Raw genomic sequence first — 22,700 nt, forward strand, 5'->3', positions numbered from 1 at the left:
ATAAAGGCCTCTGTGGCCGTAAATTCACAGAATACCAGCGTAACAACGACAAAACATGGCCTTGTTTGCATACGGAATGCCCTATCATGACTGTTTGTGCCCGCAACCTCGTTCGAGAGTTGACGCTGTTCCTAGTCTTAATCGGGTATCCAGTTTAACTGAGGACTCTGGGAGCGTGGAGTATTTTGTATCTTGTGTTGGAGGGATCTATAAAAGGAGAGCACATTCCTCCTCTGGTTGCAAAGACAAGTGAAGGGCATCACAAAAATGCCATGCTTCCTCCTCACACTTAGATCTCATAGAAATTCAATGTTCCCGGGAATTTGGGACCCTGTCATTCTTGAACCCCAGCCCCTCAGCCTGCAAGTCCCAATGGAGGCGACAGGACCGGGCAGCATTACTGCTGGATATTACTTTAACCATCCTGGATGGGGTCCAGGGTTGTCTGAGATCAGGACAACAAAAATAGGCTTAGAGTATGCTCAGCCATGAGTATGAAATCCACACTAAGGCTCGCTGCCTTATTGTATGTGTGGGCCGCTCTGCGGATATCGCTTACTTCTCAGAACCATCTTGTAACCTGGGCTTATTAGACAGCCTTAATAAGGACATCTGACAGCTGAGGCGAGTTCTTTTCGAACCATACTGATGTAGGTTTTAACATAGTGATGAAGTCGCTGCTTTGACATCATAGATTGCATTATTGAAAATGTTTCCGTCCGTAGAAGTGTTGTTGCCAGATAAGGTTTTGTAGACTTACTCACAGGTCAAAATAAGCAAGTACAACACATCACAACTTGTAGAAAATTCTAACACCAACACACCAGCTCTCAAGTCAGTGCAGGAACATTTATTGCATCTCTTGCCTGACTGGTTTGGGTTACCCCTGATGATATACTGACTTAAAGATATTCTAGGCCTAATTTTGCATGTAAAACATTGTCAGCGCTACATAAAAAAATGTTCTCATGTGTTGGATACAGTCATGGTTTGGTCTAATAACTGCATGCAAGTCAGTATTTCACTGTGGGAAAGTTCGGCTCATCCTCAGCAGGGGTCCGGCTCCGACGGGAGGGGGAGTTTGCATGCGAGCTTGATCTGAAGGTGGTAATGACCAGTGTATTCTTTCACACTGACAGCTCCTCTGACATCTTGGAATTTATCTCTTGCAGCACATTTTCACGGGCTTAAGACAGCACTGCGGTTGCTTCATGGGTATATCTCACTTACTGTATGGGCAGAAACAGCTGTAAATAGAGCCCCGGGTGGGAGACATACAGGGCATTTGTTTATGCTTTGACACATCACAGCTACAAGAAGATGCACCGTCTTCCAGAGGTCTTCTGTAAGTGCCACCGTTTTTCTTCGCAGAGAAATTGATTTGTTTACGCTGTGCCACGGTTGCAGTAAACTCCTGCAGCCCGCTGGGTTTCTCACTGACAGTTTGACACCTTCGAGGCAAAGGTGAACAGCAAGTGTGGCGCTATCAACAGCCTTAGCTTATTAGCCTGCTGCTTTGACACGGGAGCCTGAAAGCTTATTATGAGGGATGAGTAATAATGTCAGCCAAAATAAACCAGTCCAGCTGAGCAATGCCTTGTGAAATCAGCATGGTGTTTTAAAATGCTAATTATGTGGCCCATGCAGGAAGAATAAATAAAATACACAAATGCAAAAGAGACAGCTAGCAGAGGGACAATCTGACATGCAAAGTGCACAGTTTGTTGTTCAGGTATTAGAATCATGGATGAGTTTATATGTGTATGTGCAGTATACTTTTGTACTGCGTAAACTAATGAGTAGTTTGAAATCTAACAAAAATCTAACTCCCGTCACATTGTAATAATAATAATAATAATAATTATTATTATTATTATTATTATTATTTTTTATAAATTACAGTTAGCACGATTGTCATTACTGTTGTATTCATATATTATTATTATTATTATTATTATTTTTCTTTTATTTCTCTCTAATTTCTTTATTTCTCAGGTGTCCGGTGCAGAAGGGGTGTGTGCGCTTGATTGTTTGTGTACATGTTTACTAAAAAATGTTAAAACAAAGTTAAAATAAAAATGCGAAAAAGCATATTGCATAGGTAAATAAGCCAAATTCCCATGCAAAATGTGAAGACTTATTTTTTGGTGCAACAAATTTTCAATTATCTATGACCAAAGCCTCAACCTGACCTAAAACAAATAGTTTTATTTGTCTAAAAACTTAAAAAGCTGAATACCCTACATGGCAAATATTAATGATGATGATAAATAAAGTGGTTATGTGTTTTTGTCACATAATCCCTGAGCAGTGAGGAGATGTATTTTTTGCTTTATTCACCTCCACATCATGTAATGCACATTTCAGAATTTCTGTTTATTTGTTAAAATGTTATGCTTAGTTTGCATTTCTTGTCTGTAAAATAAAAACTTGACACTTAACACTTTGAGACCACCAGGATTTTGAATTTAGAAGGTTATGTTTGAGTTATTGAGAGCACACTTTATAGATTGTCTAAGTACATCTTTGCTGCTTGATAAATGTTACTTTAAGGAATTCTTCACCTGCAAAGTGACCATTTGTAAATCAGTTATTTGATACCTTAAATTTGTGAAGAAAAGTTTTTCACACAACTCCTGCAGTATAATTCAAGTCTCATTTGTCTAATGCAGTAGTTCCCAGCTGTTATGGTCCAAAAGTGGGTCGCTGGATCATTCTGAATGGACCACAAGTGACTTGTGAATGTGTCAAGTTTGTATAAAAACACACTTTATTTTGAAGTACAGTGAATTTCCAGCACAGAGTTTTACTTTTTAAGGGTTGTTTTCTGTTATAAAGCGAGTACAGAACGGATGACTACTTAACAGAGACAGCAAACTAGCTTGACGACATGGCCAAATGCTGAATATATCAAACTGTGTGGTCCTTGAACTAATGACTGAGGAGAAATCTGGACTGTGTAGCTGGATCAGTTGGGAACCACTGGTCCAGTGTGTGATCAGTACTTCCCAAACACATGCACTGTTGCTAAAACAATACGATATAAAACACTTCTACCTACAAGTAGTGTGACCTATGTGAGCCTATGATCTCCACCTGACCAGAGTTCAAGCACACGTACATGCTCAGACACGCTACTTGGCAGTGCATGAGACCGTTTGTACTGACATGTTTTATATCATAACATTTTAGTGACAGTGCATCTGTTTGGGAAGTACTGAGCATACGACTGGATAAATGAGACGTGGATTATACTGCATGAGTTGTGTGAGAGTTTGTAAAATTGTTGGACCCCATTTACTTTAATTCATGGAGAATGTTAGCCATTTTTGGATTCTTCATTCACAGTGCAGGCATGCGAGAAAGACAGCGTTTTCTTCACTGATTTAACCTAACACAGGCTGAGTAATTGATATACACATGGTCATTTTGAGGGTGAAGTGTTCCTTTAATGCAAGCTCTGCGTTGGCACACAGTGAAGCACGTATTAATCTTCTTGTTTCTGTGGACTTCAGGTGCCCCATGAGTAATGGCTAAATGCCAAAAAGTAAAGACCATTTATTTCTGCTGCAGCCCAGTTGTTCTTGTCTTTAACGCACAGACACTCAAGCCACAACTTGAGCCCATTTGTTATCTGTTGCCTCGGCACAAGTTATTTAGCCTGTCAGCAGAATGATAAACTCTCCGCTGCCATGGGTGTCACTTCGACAGCTAGCTCTCGTATTAGCCAATAAACCTATAAGGTGGACAGGAACGAAGAGTTTCAGCTCCGAAATGAGACATCAACCACTCTGAGAAGTGACAGCTGCTCTCACAGAATGATCAATAACACAAAATGAAAACAAATGATGGTACTTTTTCAAGACTACAAGGTAACCTAACAGTTTTATAGGCTGGATCTGATATGGTTTGAAAAATAGTCACTGAAGGACTCGTACAATTTCTGGATGCACTGTATACGGTGTCGGAAAAAAATATTTCTACAAATTCTTGGATTACAGCTGAAATGCTGTGAGCTATATTGAAGTTCTGGATATTGTACACAGCAAAGACTTTGTGCGTGCTCTGCCATTAATCACAGTTAACTTGACATTATAGGACTTCTTTATTGGAGGTTAAAGCTGGACGTGGGGTCGGGGGAAGGTCAAGGCGAGGTTCATTTCTGTGAATTTGTTGTAGCTCGTCCAAACCTTTTCTGAAATCCTCTCCATTAAAACAGACCATTTACCAACTTCCCAAAATATGCTTCCTCCCACAGCTGCTGACTGAGGCTTTCCTCACTAAAACAGAAAGTTTGCTAATTCTATCCAACTCTTAACGAGGGCCATTACTCCTCTGTGTTGCTTAAAAATGCCTGATGCCAAAGATATTTTCAGCAGGATTGCTTTGCCAAAACAACAAGTTTTTGTTCCTGTTACAAACAGGAACCAGAGAAAACTGCCTTGTACTTTGACTGGGATCAATTAGAACATTATTAGTCGAAAATTATCTTGCTTTGTTTTTAAGTATGTGTACAGGATGAACCTTGGAGTATTAAATGTGGAGCAGACTTTTATGTTTGTTTTTCTGCATGCAGCCTCAGTTTCAAAATCCCCAATCACGTGCCCACGATGAGGTCTTCAATGTCCTCGTCACTCCTCCTCATAAAACCATAATGGGATGTTTTGACAGCAGCCAATTACTTGGGATTCCCTCTCTTTCATTACCCTGCCCCGACGAGGTGATTTCTGGGATCCAGGCACCATGTTATTAGCCCCGGGGAGTGGGTGTGTTACTCTTCGTGCTAGCTGAGTGTGGAAATTGCCACCTCTGACTGATTAGCTTCCTGTCACCAAGAGGTTTTGAATGAACTGCTAGTTCTTCAAGCTTCTCGGGAGATCCTCACGTTCAGGAGGGCAAGGACACTCTACTGAGTCGAGCTTCAGTTCTCACATTAGGGACTGTGGGGGAGCTCAGGGCAGGAAGTGACACAGATACAGGTATTCTTAGGATGCAGCTGGTTGAGGAACAAAGCATAAGCTCCTGAGACTTAATCTACAGTAGAATTTAACCTTCTCAGTACCTTACTTGCTCCTTGTTTCCCCTCAATCTGATCTAAAGGGAAATTTTAATTAGCTTTTTTGTATTAAGGGAGGAGCTCTGACAGTTTAAAAAGAAATAAAAAAAATATCAGTTTGTGCAAAAACTGCAAATTTGTGGTGGCACAAATAAATTCAAACATGGCCCCCATGCAATTGCTCATGAACGCATTTGTGCCCAAAGACTATATTTAGTATGATAAGGAAAAATAACATAACATTTATTCTGATTTGTCATCATATTTACACACTTTGGGCAAGTTTCTAACTGCACAACTTTGAAATTTGAGATCATGTGAAAAATCTCATTGTTTTTTGTTTTTTGTTTTTTTTTTTTACACTGCATCATTCTGCATATCTTTAATATTGATGGCAAAAATGTGTCACTGCCACCTTTACCAAATGGTTGGCTGGCCACATGTGGCTGTGAGGCGGGAACAGCATTTGTATTTGTTCATTTATGAGGCTTTGATGCTTCCACCCTGTATTTCATCCCGTTTAACTCTGACCTCACATAATATTGGTACTTGCTCACAGAATAGCTTGTTGTTTCACATTCCCTGCATCAGAATTGAACTAGGAAGAATGTCATTCTCTTACAGTCGCTCCTTATGCATGGAATATTCTGCAAAAGACCTTAATTTTGGAAACTCTGTCACCCTCATGGCTGTTTAAATGTCTTATTCCTGATCATGTTTTAATTGAGTGTAAGTGCTTTTAAAACTATACAGCTACACCTCAGAGGAACTGCCCATTGGTCCGACATCCCATTGGTCCGACATCCCATTGTTCCAACCATATTAAACCCGTTGTTCCGAAGTCCGTTCTGAAATCATCATGATCCCCTGTGGTTAAGGTCTGGTTAGGTTTAGGAGAAGATCATGGTGTGGGTTAAAATGAAAAAGAAAGAGACAAAGACAAAAACATAAGCTGTGAGCCTGCTCCACTTCAAGCCTTTCCCAGCTGACCCAGAGCCGGTCGCGGCGAAACATCAAGGTAGAAATACGCCCACTGGGAGCCGTTCAGCACTGTGGACCGTTGGACTAATGGGATGTCGAACCAATGGGCTGTTGGACCAATGACATGGACCCCACCTCAGTGTGTTTATCATCCTGTATGTCTGCTTCTACCGATAATTTATTGCTACTGTCTGTTTTAATTGATATGCATGATGGTTCTTTGTTTGTTTATTGGATGTTTTTATTGTCCTTGTTCATCATTGAAAATGAGGTTTCCTTCAATTGATTTCCAGAGTCTTAAGGTTTGAATGAATATTCATCTTGTGATGAGTTCATAGATACCACATTCTGCCCCTTGTAGTTTCTGAGATACAGACATTTTCTTATCATACTATCTTTAGTCTTAGGGCATTCTTGGAACCCATCGGCTGTATTCGGCATCTGACTTCAGGCGGATGGCGATACAGCCTCTGGGGGCAGACCCCGGATTTTTGGGCATTCCGGTTTGATTTGGGCAGAGGAGGCTAATTTCCGTTTCTGACTTCTGTTTATATATAAGTAAATATGCTGAACCATTGCGATGGATTCAGAGTTTGCAGTGACGCCAATTATGTTCCACCTTGTTAGTTCACCGCACGGACTGTTTAACCTGGCAACAACTACAGCCGGCTCAAACGTGATTGGTCAATATCACATGGACTACAAACAGCCTACAACCAGAAACCATTTCTTCCGCTCTTCTTCCGGAGGCAAGATCTCCGGGGTTTGCCTACAGACTCTACATTCACTGAAGTAGACTCTTTTACAGCAATGCCCTGAGTTCACAGGGCATTGAGATGCAAGAACATAAAAGCAATCGCAATAAAGTGATGAAAAAAGGTCCGTAAAAACAAATAAGTAGCAGCAATGTCTATCAAGAATTAGAAACAGCAATAAAAAAAAATGAGTAAAAAGATGTAAATGTTTGTCGAAGAGGATGAATACATAACAACTACAACGACAGTGAAAAAAGTTATATGTAGAAAATCATGTCTGTCAGCTAGCCAGAGCAGCAACATTGTAAAACAACCATATCATGTAGCATACACTTGAAATGATCTAATGACACATATCAGTCTAATTTCAATACATCTTGTAAGTTTTTCCATTTATTTAGTGCGAAAAAACTAAAAGCTAATTTACCTAGCTCCTTCAAAGGAAATTTAAAAATTCAGTTGCAGGTATAAATGGGGTAAAATTCGATATCAATATTATTGTTATTCTAAAATCTATACATACCAGTCTTTACCTCTGAGAATATAACTCCGGTTACTGTTTGATGTCTTTAATTTTACATGTGAGCATTTGCAGTTTTGCCCTTCCGTAAAATTTGTGAATCAGCATCTGCACCTTTTCCCACTCAGCTCTCGTTAAATGATGGCAGGAAAACCAACATTTATTTATTTGAACATTCCCTGCATAATTCTAAAAACACCAAGCCAGCGTTTAAGAGCAACAACATTACATGTGGTGTGGAAGAAATCCCCCTAATAAACTTCGAGGAACAGCTCATGGCACTGCCAACTTCAGCTGTTGCTTGACTTTAAGAATGCACAGACTGCCCTCAGTGTTCCTCTAGCCACTTTGAATAAAACTGTCCATCAGACAGGAGAGACTCTGAGGAGTAGTTAAGCTTACACATATGGAAAAGAGTTGGACTAAGCTGTCTCTACTTGGCAAGATGTCATAGTCATGCTCTGTACATTTGTCGTGACCCCAATTCTGGCTGCTGCTTTCCTTTCCATGCATCCTCTGCTGCTGCTGCTGCTGCTGCCGCTGCTGCTCGCCCCAGCTGGCAGCCAGGCTGGGACAGACACCAAGCTGAGGTCTGACCCCTGCTGACAGAAATGAGCTTTGTATTCAAGACCTGTTGCTGGGGTCGAACTCCATCCAGTTAGATACACTTTGCCTGATCCGGCATGAAGTGCTAAATCGGTTATTGCTTTAAAAAATGTTGCCACGAGGTGAGAGATTTAAAAAAACAGGCACTCTGCTGGAGCTGTTGCAAACATAACACAACTGCGAGCATGTGTGTGAGCAAGTGTGTGGGCTAAGTTTGTCACCTTGTGCACATGGGTACCAAAGCTCATATTCGTGTGTGTGTACATTTCCCTGTGCATGCAAGTATACATTTGTGAGTGCAGTGGTTTGTGTAGCATGCATTTGTTTGTGTGTGTTGTTTTTCAAAGCCTGTTGCCATGGTGTCAAACAGTTAGAGAAGTCTTTGGTGACTGACCGGCCACCTGCTGGAAAGAGACGTCCCACAGAGGGATAGAGAGGAGGGGAGGAAACAAGGGGGAAATAAAGAGAGGGGGGAGAGGAAAGGAAAGAGACGAGGATGCAGAGAAAAAGAGACGCAAGACAAACTTAAGCATCACATCTTTTTGCTCTCCACGGTCCAGTGTCAGTGTCACACCTTGACAGTAGGTGGTTATTATGTGATAAACACAAGACTGATAGCGAGCTGACTGACTCGCATTTTTGCTCCGCTTCTAAGTCCAACCCTCAAACTATTTGCCGTGTGATGTGCACGCCAAGCGTTAAATATCATTTGGCTTTTTGTGCTGCGTCTCGGCCAAACACAGCATGAACTGTCATTAATCGTACTGGAAGAACTAAAGCTACTTACATCCACCTAAATTATGATTCGCAGACCTGTGTTTGGAATCAAAGTTTTCCAGATTCAAACTGTGACAGGGCTTAAGTTAAGTATCTCAACAAGGTATCAGAATTCACATTTGTAATGATATCTTGCATTAAAATATAATGGCATTAGGAGGGAGATAATTCCACACACATTGTTGACAGCTGGCAGATTTGGACAGTTTTGTTGTTCCTCATTGAGTGCAGATGAGGGGGTTGATTAACACTTCAGCACCTCACAATATGAGTATACCACTGAGTGCTGTTGGGTCGATCAATGCAAATCTTTAGGTACCTACATTTCAGTAAGGCTCCAGTTGGAGGCGAACCACTAACCATGACAGTATTCACTAACTACCTCAATGTAACCACAGAGCTACATTAGACTTCTTTGCACTGCTCATACAGCACATAGCTGACCAATTTGTATGAAGCATGAGCTGATCATCACGTACACAACCTGCAGACACAGCAACGTGATTGTAAATCCAATATTCAGTCTTGTTATGGCTCTTTATGGTCTCCGCAATATCCTGCCTTGTTCTTCAGCTATCTAAGTGTTTGGATTTCTTCAGCAGCTCTCTGTTGACTTTGTCAGTCTGCCATTTGGTGCTGGACAGATTCTCTAGTCTGAGTTTGTTTAGGTACTTGAAATAGCGAATTACAGTTTTTACAAAACATTCTCACCCAGACCTCGTCACATATCGACATTTGGTGATGGACTTTTCATGTCGAGATATGACGTGCAAGGTACGCTGGGTGTGTTAGTTGTTGATGTTCCAGGACACCGTGTCAAGTTCTGTCCGTTACAAGCATTGTCTTCTTTCAAAAAAAGAAAATGTACAGTTTGCATACATTACATTGATACAACACAGCTAATCAATGTTTTTTTTTTACTTCAACAACAAACGCGCATGGTTACATTTTGTCAACACGCACATTGTTGGGTTTAAGTATCAAAAGCATGTGGTTGGGTTTAAGAAAAAAGAACAGGGTTTGACGTTACAGTCTTACAGGAGGCAAACACCAGCCTCCAGGGTGAAAGTCAGTGGTTGTTGGACCCATCCACCACCCCACCTGCCTGCCCTACTCAAACTTCTGCCGCCTTAACTTTGGTTGTTGTCCTACTGCATTTCCCCCTGATGCCCCTGTGTGCTATACCCCAATAACACTGACCAGTTGTGTATCATGCCAATATGAAAGGATGGCTTTTTTCGTCATTGTCTGATGCCAAAAGTCACTGAGCAAACACGGAATTTCGACAACCTCTGAGTGAGATCAGGTTGGTTTTAGCCACACTAGCAGCATGGCTCTGGGATGGCAGTGTTGATCCACCACTTGAGTTGACTGAAATATCTCAACAGCTATTCAGTGGACTGTCATCGAATTTGATAAACACATTACTATCCCCTTCAGAATAATTTTTCTCTTTTATAAAGCTCTGTCTTTTTCCATTATCATAGGGTCAAATTTAAAATTGCTTGATGATAAGAAACCTGCAAAACAAATGACATCACCATCAGACTTAATTGTACTTTGCATTTAGTGCTAATTAGCGAACATTAGCATGTTAACATGCTGCGCTAACATGGTGAACATAGTAAGCATTATAGCTGTTTAGCATCAGTATGTTAGCATAAACATAACAATTAGCATAATTAGCATTATCATTTTCGCTACTTGACTAACTTCCTCAGTGCAAGTTAACAGGACCACAAACATGACTGTAGACTTGTTCTTGGTTGTTGAATGCAATAAGAATCATGCAGGATTTTGCAGCCAGTGAACAGAAACAATCACCTACAACAGCTTAAAGTTGAGTAAACCTGAGCACTGCTGCACAGTTGGGTGTTTCTCTGTGGGTTGTGCTCTATGTATGACCCTTTCACAATTCATGGAGTTATTTAATTCATTGCTTATATCAAAACTACTGTGTAACGGAGAGAAAAGTCAACCCCTATTTTCATTCCTTCACCAGTATCATATGCACTGTGTCTATCTTTAAGGTCTCTGTAAACCATTATTTACAATGCGTCTTCAACACTGCAACTGCCATTAAAATAATAAAAATATATGTGCTGAAAGCTAACCTTAAATCATCAAAGAGAATTTAAAATGGGTTTGTTTATGAGAAAGATTCTAGTCCAATTTTGCATTAGTTCCGGTGCAGGGATAATATTTCTGTTTTGCACCTGTGCACCTGAAAGAATGAAACTAATGTCACACTTGTCTTTACAAATAGACATGAGCAGTGGTTGAAGAATGATTTGTCCTTTCAAGCCACGCCAGCGTATGCGCTATTAAATACATGTCTTTTTGATCTGTCTAAAACTATGACATGAATTACAACCATGTAGACTACAACTACACAGGAAGCTTAGCAGAAAGCTCCGCCACATTTCGCCATGTACCAGTGTTATGTTGTACTGCATGGTGGAATCAATTACACAGCGATGACATGAATATTTCTGTCCTATTTTGTTACCTTTAAGAATTTCTTCATTTTTCATTTCATCATTACAATACAGCTTCATGTTAAACACTGCACAGCCTTTCAAATTATTTACCTCAGCGTGCTATGAAGCTTGTTTTAGCTGCTAGAGTCACGTATACATTTATTATTCTTGGCCATTAACTTGATTCTAGCAGCTTAAATTTAAACTTGTGTCAGCAGCAGTAGCAAGCGCCCCTTCAGGCAAAACATGTCTGTCAGTTTCAGCTGTAAAGGCTTGTAACTTTTAAATACATTATTTTTTTAATTGCACTCTTGTGGTCTCAGTTTTCAAGAGCACCTGTTGATTCCTGTTACAGAGTCTCACTCATGTGGATTCTGTTTCTGATTTCCCCGGACAGATCTTCTCATCATATTTGTGAAAATACTAACAACATGTCAAAACATAACATTCAAGCTCGCGGTGTATATGGGGCAAACGTGTTAAGGCTAATTTTGTAACAGCATGGCTCAGTTATGGTTTGATCCTGTGCCATCTGGCGACAGCTTTCAGCAGAGGTTGGCATAGTTCCACAACCTTACTTCCATCACACCGGTAATGCTTACTGTCTATTTATACAGTGCGAGCAAATGGCTGTAGCAGGTTTTGTAGCGTGGCATTAACAAGCAGAGATGTCTGAACAAAGGAACCGATGGATATGAAGTGTTATATGTCTAGGGGAAAGGCATCTCGGGATGTTTGAGATGACTTCCTCATTGTTGAAAAGCACCCACTTCCTCACATTGGAGCAGGGGATGGCTTTCAAAGGTGTGGTCGCCTGTGTTCTTCATGTGCCCCTGGGGGATTGGGCACAACTGGGGCAGTCTGGGAGAGTCTGCACGCCCCATACCCCCCCTTGGCAGACTTCACCCCCATTGTTGGCCCTCCCGGGGTTTGAACACAAGCCGGACCACCTTCGGTCTTCGTCACGCATTGTTCACCACTGTATTGCGACAGACCTCATTTTACCACGGCTGCACTGGGACATCTGGTCTTACAGCGGCTGCCACCTGTTTCTGAAGAGGGATCGTTCACAAAACTGGGATCCATGATATGCCCATTTGTCGGTTGCATTAGTTGCAGCGCGTCATGTGATGTGACAGACTAAGCTCTGTACTCAGTACTATCTCAAATTTCCCATTAAAGATGAACAGAGAGTGTGTGAGGGTGAGAGGGGGTGATTAGGTTTTTCCATTTCATACATTACATGTCACACTGTACTCATACAGAGTCTGGTATGGGAACATAACAGTGTTGGCTCTACTGAATTTTAATTGGAACACTGCAAATATGTTCAGCATTAACTGTGTGTTTTCCTGAAGGACAGTTGTTTACCTCGTCTCGAGCAGAATCAGAAGTCAGACAGCGCCAACAGAGCAGGTGTAGATCCACTGTCTTGTTCAAGGACACCTGCTGACATGGAGCCTTGAACTCAAAGCGGCTGTCTGCAGACTTATTGCACCTTACCGCTGCCTTTTTGAAGTCTGTCAGTCGATAAAATCTTCAGCTATGAATGTATTCATAAAGCAATAAACAGAGTGCATTGATTTTTACAAAGAACTGAACAGACTTTATCATACCAGTAATTTTGAGTTCACCATTTCTGAGATAAGGCAGTGAAGTCAAGATCCTACTTGATCCATCTGGCAGGAAAAAAGGTATAGAGTCATAACTTACTTGACTAAGAGGGATAAAGCAAGTCAATGTCTGAAGACAATTTATAGATCAAACCTACTGGGTGTTATTAATAGACTTAAAAATACAAGGATTATATATAGAGCAGTTAGCAAAAGTCATGGCCATTTGCCCATCGCTTGTATAATCTGTGTCCAGATGTGCTCCTTAAGAACAGCCGTGGTGCTAATAAGGTGCCAAAAGAAACAGGAGGACAGCACATGAACAAGTATCTCAAGAAGGAAGGGAGCGAGAAAGAGACGGAGGAGGCCTGAGACTTGGGCCACATTCGGATTAACTCAGGAGAATCAAAACAATGAGATGCCTCAGTATACAACTTGGAAGTTGGAAGATGACACGTTGAAGTTATTTGCAGGTCCAGTTCCAGGAGATATTACTCATTTTTGAATGTTACTGATAAATCAGGTGTCTTTTGAATTTATGTCATTTGAATCCCATAATAAGTCAGATAAGTGTCTTTCTTGTCTGTGAATAGTGAGCGTATAGTTGGTGACACACCGGGCAATGCTGGGCCCAGACCCACCACCCAGCTTGAGATAAGCACCAATACTAGTAGCTGAAGTTTATGTTGTGGCCTGTTAGTGGTAGTGTGTGGTCAGACGGGTGCTCTAGCAGCTGTAACCACACACAACAGTGATGTCATGTGTACTGACCTCATCCTGAAGTGCCAAAATAATCGCCTGTGGTATTCTGCAAACCACAGATATGTTACATTTGTAAGTTTACTATGTAAAAAATATGTTAGAATATTGCATTTCTGTCCCATTTAATTTTACATATTATGCCGTGACAATGCTGTGGTTATAATGTGGTTAGGATTGGGCACAAAAAAAAATTGGTTATGGTTAGGAAAAGATGATGTTTTGGCTTAAAATACATAGCCACAACCACCACTGGGAATGTGTCAACCTCACCTTAAAAATACCCAGCTGTTGTCACAATCATCACTGCTGGAAATGTTCTGACATTGCCCAGAAAATACCCAGTTGTTGTCACCAGATCCACCACTGGAAATGTGCTAATTCACCAAAATAACCAACTCTTGACGCAGTAACCACTGCTGGAAATGTGCAGATGTTGCCTTAAAAAAACATACAATTGCTGCTGCAACCACTACTGCTGGAAATGCGTGAACATCACCTTAAAACATACAGGTGTTGTTGTTGTTGTTGTTGTTGTTGTTGTTGTTGTTGTAACCACCACTGCTGGAAATTTGTAGACATTGCCAACCCTTGTGTTACCTTTTTGTCCATTTCCAAAATTCAAAACCCTCTCACAGACAAATGAAAGGTCACAGGGGGGTGATTTTTTTGCATGGGGGTGTCATTCTGGGTGAAATTTCAAAATCTCAACTTTCAGCACGAAAATCCATTATTTGACCCTGTAATGCATTTTTATCCTATCCATAACCCTTCAAGTGGACAGAAATGTCCACCTGTGATTTAGCCATTTGTTATTGTTGCTGGGATAAAAATGCATTACAGGGTCAAATAATGGATTTTCATGCTGAAAGTTGGGATTTTCAAATTTAACCCAAAATAAACCCCCCTTGCCAAAAATCACCCCCCTGTGACCTTTTGTTGGACACTACAAAAGTTTCTAGAAAATGGACATTTTTGTCCACTTGAAGGGTCATGGATGTAACTTTTTTTGTTACAACATACAGGTGTTGTTGTTGTTGTTGTTGTTGTTGTTGTTGTTGTTGTTGTAACAACCACTGCTGGAAATGTGCTGATGTCACCTTAAAAAAAAGATACAGTTGTTGCTGCAACCACTACTGCTGGAAATGGTACAACATCTCCTTTAAAATTTACCTGGTTGTTGTTGTTGTTGTTGTTGTTATGAATCAACTGCTGGAAAAGTGCTGATTTCACTTAAATACTCGGCTGCTGTCACAGTAACCACTGCTGAATATGTGCAGACATCACCTTAAAAAATACCTGGTTGTTGTCGCAACAACCACGGCTGGAAATGTGCAGACATCACTTTAAGTAACATACAGTTTTTGTCGCAACAACCACTGCCGAGAAATGTTAAAACATCACCTTAAAAATTTCCCCGGTTGGTGTCACCAAAACCACCACTGGAAAAGTGCTGATGTCCCCTTAAAAATACCTGGTTCTTGGTGCAACAACTACTGCTGGAAATGTGCAGATGTTGCCTTAAAAAACATACAGTTGTTGCTGCAACATCACCTTAAAAATTTCCCCAGTTGTCACCAAAACCACCACTGGAAATGTGCTGAAGTCACCTTAGAAATTACCCGGCTGCTGTCACAGTAACCACTGCTGGAAATGTGCTGACATAGCTCTAAAAATTCCCAGTTGTCGCCACAAACACTGCTGGAAATACCATAATGTATTGTTAATAAACACGGCTGGTCTTGAGCAGCGGTCTGCTGCTTGGCTGCCATTTCGACTTGGTCCTCCACCATCCACCATCCCCTCCTCCTGATGAGGAACTCAGCTTATATACATGTAACATGAACTACGTCACTTTAGAAACGGTGATACAAATGAAATGTACAAATGTGACATATCTGTGGTTTGCAGAAATGAACAATGCCAACATTTTCTTCTCGCGACTGGGGTGGGAGGAGAATGCAGTGTGGTGAAAATTTAAACCACTGGAGGTCAATATAAGCAGCTGGTGTTTAGTAGTTTCTCTAATTAGGCAGGAACGATTTACAGATTGCATTTTTGTGTGTGTGTGTGTGTGTGTGTGTGTGTGTTAGAGATCCGCATGAATAAAATATGAAAGAACTTTAAACATAATAAACTTTAAAATTCTGTGTGTGAGACTAAGCATCAAAAACTCAGTGTGTACACATGGGTCTGTTCTGTTAACCGTGTGTGTGTGTGTGTGTGTGTGTGTGTGTGTGTTTGTGTGACTCAGTAAGGGAGCACTCACTGGCAAGACTGAGTTGGAGGAGAGTTGGAGGGGGGCAGTTAAGGAAAACACCTCCAACTTCCTCTCTGTAAGTAAAATGCACACTCTGAGGTAGAGCGATCGAGTGGGTGTTTCCCGTCAGGGGGTAAAAACAACCAAGAGCAGGAGTTTCTTCACACCCGCCTTGTTAATTAGCTTCCCAATGGTGCTCGGAAAGTTTTCGCCTCACCTCGCACAGCAGGGAGGGGGAGGGGAAATGTCTTTCAACTTCACAGGAAGGACTGAACCAGAAGTTATTGCGGATCAGTCTCGTGCCAACTCTTGCACAATAAAGCATATATAAATATTTCATATATATGTGGCGTCTGCAAACACACATTTTCTTTCAGAGTAACTAAGCAAGAAATTGAGTTATGTGTTACACGTTATCACATTTCTTGCAGGGTGAAAACAAAATCATTCAATAACTGAGAAAATATAAAACATAGTAACGTGTTTTCATGTGTTGATTATGGTTTTTGAAACAATATATTAAGGCTTATAAAGTACATAAATTGGTTTAATGCTGTGCGATCCATTCTTTTCTTGAAGACAGCATCCAAAAACTCAAGGCCAAACAAGATTCCAACTGTTTTATTTTCCCAACAACCCAACTGAACTCCACTCACAGTAGGCTTTTAAAGTTTGGTCCAGATTTCCCCACTGTCCCCCCTTTCTCTGAACGGGCCTTGTGAAAGTCTCTGGAGTGTCCCAACATGTCTCCGACTGCTCCTGATCCCCTTCCCCTTGACTCTGCTCATTGTTTTTGGCAGAGCAGCTGCTCAGAGATTTAGATATCATCATTCAGGCAGGCAGATAGGACATCAAGACATTTCCTCCGGGGAGTCTGGAGAGCACGGAGAGGCAGAATGTGAGATGTGTTTGTCGGACACAATTTGATAAAGAGTCTGTGTGTAAGTGACAGCAAAATGCCTCCCAAGTGAATCCTCGCGCTGCGCTCGCTGGCTCCCCAAACTCTGGAATACAGTTTGGGAGACTGATATGCTCCTTATGATTTTTTTTTTTTTTCAAATCACTGAAACACTTGGCCAGACGTGGTCACATAGCAAAAACTACAAAAACAAGAGAGAGAAATTTAGCATTGTCTTGTGCAAATATAAAAACTCGGGAGGGCTGGGAGGTTAATTTGAGCAAGTTTTTTTTTCATTATTTAAAATATTATACGCATTTATAATTGATGGCCGCTATGCATATAACTTCAGAATAATATTTAGGGACTGTTCTTTACTCATCAGAGGAGGGGGTGGCTGAGATGTGACCTTGTTTCGTTGTTGCTTTTGTTGTTGTTGTTGTTTCATGATCCTCCCTGAGTTACTGTGAAAAATGCATGACCCACCCTCCACCATTAATAGGCTCTAAGCATATTTTCTTCACATCCACACCAAATCTAGATATCGGAGCCAGTGCAACAAGCAAACAGCACAAGAGCAACACTTATCACCAAAACAAAGCACAAATTGCATCACTACCACACAATCTGTGTGCACTCCAGCAGAATATGGGTGCATGTCCACCACCCGTGTTACCACACAAAACCAACAAAATTTCATAAGTCTACACATCATCACACACACTCCTGCACACACACACGAATCACAGTGCACACACAGCCAGCAACAGCAACATGCGTAATGAGTTTTCCCAAATAAACTATACACAACAGTGGCAGCAGGGCCGGCCAGAATAATACGAGAGACTTGGCACAGCGGAAGTTATTAGATTTTAAAAACTTATCCGTTGATGTTTGAAAGTTAGAAGTTAAAACCAAAAGTTGAAAAAAGTCTTGGTTTTTATACATGCAGAGGTGCAGAATTTAATGTTTTGTCACAGGATGTGTTAAGTGCAAACAGATTATTTTTGGCAAACTTTTAAATGAGACATGTAGAATGAAGTCATTTTGATGATATGTTACTATTTTAAAGATAAATTCAGTTTTCTTTCATGACAGGAACATTTGTTTAGCATGACGTGTTGAAGGACCATTAGAGAAATCAGACAATAATTTCTCTTTTTACAGTTTCCGGCAATAATAAATGGAGTAATTTAAGCGCAAGCACACACGTCAGCTCAGTGTACAGAGAGGCAGTTAGAGCTACAGGCTACAATGAGGCTAAAAACGGAGTTTAAATGACGTTTTTCCAAACAACTTTTTATGTCGGGGCTTCAGGACACTTGGATCACTACGGACGAGCAGTATGGAGATATTTTTGTGGTTTCAATTATGTGTTCTTGGACGTTTAAATCTGGGGTGCCGTCAGCCATTAGGTGTGCAGTTGTTCTGCTACCCACTCCCCTTCGGATCTCCGCAAGTGATGTGAGGACTCTAAAACTTCACCTGAGCCTCCCTCAGCATGAGGGTGAGTAGATAATGGCTGAATTTTCATTTTTGGGTGCACTATCCCTTTAAAGAATTATGCCTTCCGCATTTTGTACCACCCCCTCCCTCTGGCATAAATAACAAACAGTCCCTTAACAAAACCAAACAAGAAAAGATAATTTGTCCAAAGCATCTTAAGCAATATCATTTGTTCTGTGTTTTTTTTGTGTGTCTAAGAAAACATGTGCTTGACGACTGTGTTTGCAGATGTATGAGGCTAAAATTACAGATGCATGTGTATGTATATTAGTGTGAGGCCAGTGAGTGTTGTGTTGCATGCTCGCATAAAGGTCGATTAAAGACAACGCTGTTTATTTTTAACACTGCAGCTAAATCAAATCTTCTGTCCCTTTAAATCAGACACTTCACATTCATTTTTCTGTCCGCTCTCTCTATTGATCAAAGGCCTGTCTGGAACTTTATTGCATCTCTGCTTATTGCATTTCTTCATTTCATTTCTTTCCGTGACAACATTTGGCCCGATGTACAGAGGGACTGTTTCATGGAAGGACTCATCAGATGGGAATCCAAATCAATTTGTCAGGTCATGTTTGACTGACTCATTACTGGCGGTTCGATTAAAAAGCGGAGGGGGCTCAGGTGACTGACAAGGCAGCTGAAACCATTATGCAGAGATTTGGGATCGCATCCCAGCACTGGATGGCCATCCCCGTCCAGAGGCCTCCTAAAGTCATCCATCATGAGGAATTTCATTTTGCTCCTTAATGTGGGCTACGTGTTGTTTTGGAAGCCGCAGAAATGATCAGAATTTGGCCAGATTGGACCGTGGACCGAGCGTGCTCAGTCATTGTTATCATCAACAATTATTGTCTTTTATTGATTTGGCAGGAAGAGAGTGACTGGCCATGTTTGAAATGGAGGCGTGTTCCCCAGAACGGTGCCAACACTGGGCAAGATCAAATACTCAAGGCTGTTTCCGTTGCCAAGGACGGCAATTAAAGCACATTCCACTCCAGACTAGATCCTGGTTTTAAATGTCTCCAATATTTCCTTTTAAACAATTGTGGAAACAGTTTGGATTATTAACATGTGTCTCCACTCAGTCCAGCTCACAGAAGAAATGGATTGTTCAGCTTTGATGAGTGCTCTAATAAATTATCGAATTTGTCAAGGAACGCATTCCTTTGAAAACTAGTACTTTATTCTATTTTTTGTTCAAGCATCCACACAGAAACATGTTAGACTCACAGTCCAGACTTCACACAAACATCAGACCGTCAGCAGAAAAATAAAATGTTTGCATTGTTTGTTTCTGCAAGCCATGTTCCACTGGCACAAAATTAGCAGATAGATTGACTCTTTGTTTCAGCAACACAGTAGTTCACATGTGGTTAGGCTTAGGCATAAGCAACACTTGGTTATGGTTAAGAAAAGATCACGTTTTGGCATAAAATACCTGGTGGGACAGTAGCCACACTGGAAAAGCAGCTTTGTCTCTCGCTTTTTGGGGCACTCTCCGGTCAGGAAAAACAGGGATGAGTCACTGCAAAACACCCAAATTTGGTGCCTGAGAGCCGCTGTAAAAATAAAGATGGGTTCCTACAATGCATCCGTATTTGATACATAAAGAGCTGCTGGGAAAAACAGTGAAGGGTCATGACCAAACACACATTTGATGTGTTTGGTCATGACTACAAAACTACAAAACACCCACATTTGATGCCTAAAAAGTTGCTAGAAAAACAGTGAGGAGTCACTACAAAACACCCACATTTGATGCCTGAAAAGCTGCTGGAAAAACAGCAACGGGTCACTACAAAACACCCACATTTGATGCCTAAAAAGCTGCTGGAAAAACAGCAAGGGGTCACTACAAAACACCCACATTTGATGCCTAAAAAGCTGCTGGAAAAACAGCAAGGGGTCACTACAAAACACCCACATTTGATGCCTAAAAAGTTGCTAGAAAAACAGTGACAGGTCACTACAAAACACCAACATTTGATGCCTAAAAAGCTGCTGGAAAAACAGCAACGAGTCACTACAAAACACCCACATTTGATGCCTAAAAAGTTGCTAGAAAAACAGTGAGGAGTCACTACAAAACACCCACATTTGATGCCTAAAAAGCTGCTGGAAAAACAGTGATGGGTCACTACAAAACACCCACATTTGATGCCTAAAAATGTGCTGGAAAAACAGTGATGGGTCACTACAAAACACCCACGTTTGATGCCTAAAAAGCTGCTGAATAAACAGCGACGGGTCACTACAAAACACCCACATTTGATGCCTAAAAAGCTGCTGGAAAAACAGCAAGGGGTCACTACAAAACACCCACATTTGATGCCTAAAAAGTTGCTAGAAAAACAGTGAGGAGTCACTACAAAACACCCACATTTGATGCCTGAAAAGCTGCTGGAAAAACAGCAACGGGTCACTACAAAACACCCACATTTGATACCTGAAAAGCTGCTGGAAAAACAGCGACATGTCACTACAAAACACCCACATTTGATGCCTAAAAAGCTGCTGGAAAAACAGCAACGGGTCACTACAAAACACCCACATTTGATGCCTGAAAAGCTGCTGGAAAAACAGCAACGAGTCACTACAAAACACCCACATTTGATGCCTGAAAAGCTTCTGGAAAAACAGTGATGGGTCACTACAAAACACCCACATTTGATGCCTAAAAAGCTGCTGGAAAAACAGTGACGAGTCACTACAAAACACCCACATTTGATGCCTGAAAAGCAGCTGGAAAAACAGCGAGGGGTCACTACAAAACACCCACATTTGATGCCTAAAAAGTTGCTAGAAAAACAGTGACAGGTCACTACAAAACACCAACATTTGATGCCTAAAAAGCTGCTGGAAAAACAGCAACGAGTCACTACAAAACACCCACATTTGATGCCTGAAAAGTTGCTAGAAAAACAGTGAGGAGTCACTACAAAACACCCACATTTGATGCCTAAAAAGCTGCTGGAAAAACAGTGATGGGTCACTACAAAACACCCACATTTGATGCCTAAAAATCTGCTGGAAAAACAGTGATGGGTCACTACAAAACACCCACGTTTGATGCCTAAAAAGCTGCTGAATAAACAGCGACGGGTCACTACAAAACACCCACATTTGATGCCTAAAAAGCTGCTGGAAAAACAGCGACATGTCACTACAAAACACCCACATTTGATGCCTAAAAATCTGCTGAAAAAACAGTGATGGGTCACTACAAAACACCCACATTTGATGCCTAAAAAGCTGCTGGAAAAACAGCAACGGGTCACTACAAAACACCCACATTTGATGCCTGAAAAGTTGCTAGAAAAACAGTGAGGAGTCACTACAAAACACCCACGTTTGATGCCTAAAAAGCTGCTGGAAACACAGCAAGGGGTCACTACAAAACACCCACATTTGATGCCTGAAAAGCTGCTGGAAAAACAGCAACGGGTCACTACAAAACACCCACATTTGATGCCTAAAAAGCTGCTGGAAAAACAGTGATGGGTCACTACAAAACACCAACATTTGATGCCTAAAATGCTGCTGGAAAAACAGCGACAGGTTACTCAAAACACCCACATTTGATGCCTAAAAGTCAAAGAAAACACAGAGATGACAAGCAAATCACAACTGGTTTTGTTGTTTGTTGTCTCGTCTAGATGACATCCTCCATCCCCCACTTGAGAAATGTTGATATCATATGTATGCACACGCAAATGTAACATATTCATGGTTTACATCATGCATCGCTGGCTAATTCTTCACCCTGATGTAACTAAGTGTCCGCCAGAGCACAATTATGAAACTGTACACACTCACAAGTTAAATTTGACACTACACGGTGGTGCTGTACACACACTGCTGTGAAGGAGCCAGCAGAGTCCCCTGTCTGAGATTATCTCCTCTGTGAAACATTACCAGGATTACCAAATGATTAATTGCGCTCACTGATGATCACTTAGAAAAACAGATCTGTTCATTTCCAATGGACCATCTCACTGGGCTTGACTGTAATGGTTGCCATGCATGGAGACTGCCTCTGTCAACACCTTTAAGAAAAAAGAGTGGGATTTTTTTTCAGTTATGGAGGAGGGGGCCTCACAAATCTGAATCTTTTTATCAAGTTTTTTATAAGAAAACATGTTTTGCAAATGCTGGTTAGGCAATAAGGCTGCAGGGTAAAGATTTTTTTATGGTTTAGTTGGAAAAATTTGCCGAAAATAAAACTTTTACAGTGGTGACAAGAGTTGAGATCAGAGCCCAGGATGTCCAGGCTCAAGCTGGGCTGTAAAAGAATTTCTCACTTTTCATGCACGAGACACATTGTTTGACTTAGAAGACACCTAATTGTTAACAAAAGCAAAACATCCTTTTTCTTTATCGTCTCTTTTTTTATTTGTCCATTTCCGGCCTTAATGTCCTGATATCCTGAGGAGTATCATTTATGTTTAACCACTTTTTCATATGTTATTTAAGTGATATTTAACATTCA

This window comes from Epinephelus fuscoguttatus, linkage group LG9 (assembly GCF_011397635.1).
Source record: "Epinephelus fuscoguttatus linkage group LG9, E.fuscoguttatus.final_Chr_v1".
In the NCBI taxonomy this organism is placed as follows: domain Eukaryota; kingdom Metazoa; phylum Chordata; class Actinopteri; order Perciformes; family Serranidae; genus Epinephelus; species Epinephelus fuscoguttatus.